The sequence below is a fragment of the Amaranthus tricolor genome, chromosome 11, assembly GCF_026212465.1.
Source record: "Amaranthus tricolor cultivar Red isolate AtriRed21 chromosome 11, ASM2621246v1, whole genome shotgun sequence".
NCBI classification, from domain to species: Eukaryota; Viridiplantae; Streptophyta; class Magnoliopsida; order Caryophyllales; family Amaranthaceae; genus Amaranthus; species Amaranthus tricolor.
Window position 1 is genome coordinate 2,042,085 of NC_080057.1, and position 973 is coordinate 2,043,057.

Here is a 973-nt window from a genome sequence, read left to right on the forward strand (position 1 = left end):
AGTCGGTTAGTCACGGTTCGGTTAGAGATCGGTTATTCAAGCTATTGGGTTAGCTTCAGTTCGGTGTCGGTTGAAGTTCGTGTCGAGTGTCAATCGGTCTCGGGTTGTCATCGATTACTAATTGGTTTGGTTTTTTCGGGTACAGATCGGGTTCGAGCTTTATTTTTCGAGTATTTATCGGTTACGGATAACTATTGATCGGGTCAATATCAAAATAATTATCGATTGTTTTATCAGATATAGCAGATAGGGGTGTCAAACAGGTCGGGTTGGGTCATTTTCAGGTTCGGATCATATAAAAATGGGTCAATAAACCCTTAACATGAACCTAACCCATTTAATTAATGGGTCAAAAATTGAAACCCCGACCTGATCTGTAGCAGATTGGATCAACCTGCTAATGACCAATTTAACCTAATTTTTTTGTAGGTCATTAAATTCATATATTTCAGGTCATTTGACCCATTTAACCTTAATTAAAGGCTTCCTCTAAAAATAAACGTATGCCACTTAATGCAGCGAGCACACGGTATTCTTTAGTAAAAGGCAAAAGAATAGTTCGCTTTGTGCTCACGGCGTGACTGCGTAAGTTGGTATGAGATCTGTGGAAGTGATTTAAAGGATTTTTCTTTTATTAGTATCTTTCATAGCCGATGTGGGACAACTTCCTTTGTTATTGAAAGTCATCTTCAGCAGACAAATCCCACTGACAACTTCCTTTCTTATTGAAAGTCATCTTCAGCTGACAAAATCCTCATTACATGGTAATTGGTATTATCTTAGTTTTACGAAGTATTTGGCAAATGTTGATCCGTCTTAAATTTAATAAATGGGTTAAACAGGTTTTTTTCGGGTTTAAATATTCAACCTGAACCTAACCCATTTAATAAACAGATCAGGTCGGGTTGACCTATTTAATTAATTGGGTCAAAAATCTAAACCCAAACCTGCTAATTTCGAGTCGATTTCAGAT

General features: G+C 37.0%; 1 non-coding gene across 1 annotated transcript; it reads right to left on the reverse strand.

Annotated features, from left to right (window-relative positions):
* Window positions 1–467: 467 nt before the first annotated feature.
* Window positions 468–583, reverse strand: LOC130827969 (U5 spliceosomal RNA). The gene has a single exon (XR_009047282.1). It is a non-coding gene; the product is annotated as a U5 spliceosomal RNA (small nuclear RNA).
* Window positions 584–973: the final 390 nt, after the last annotated feature.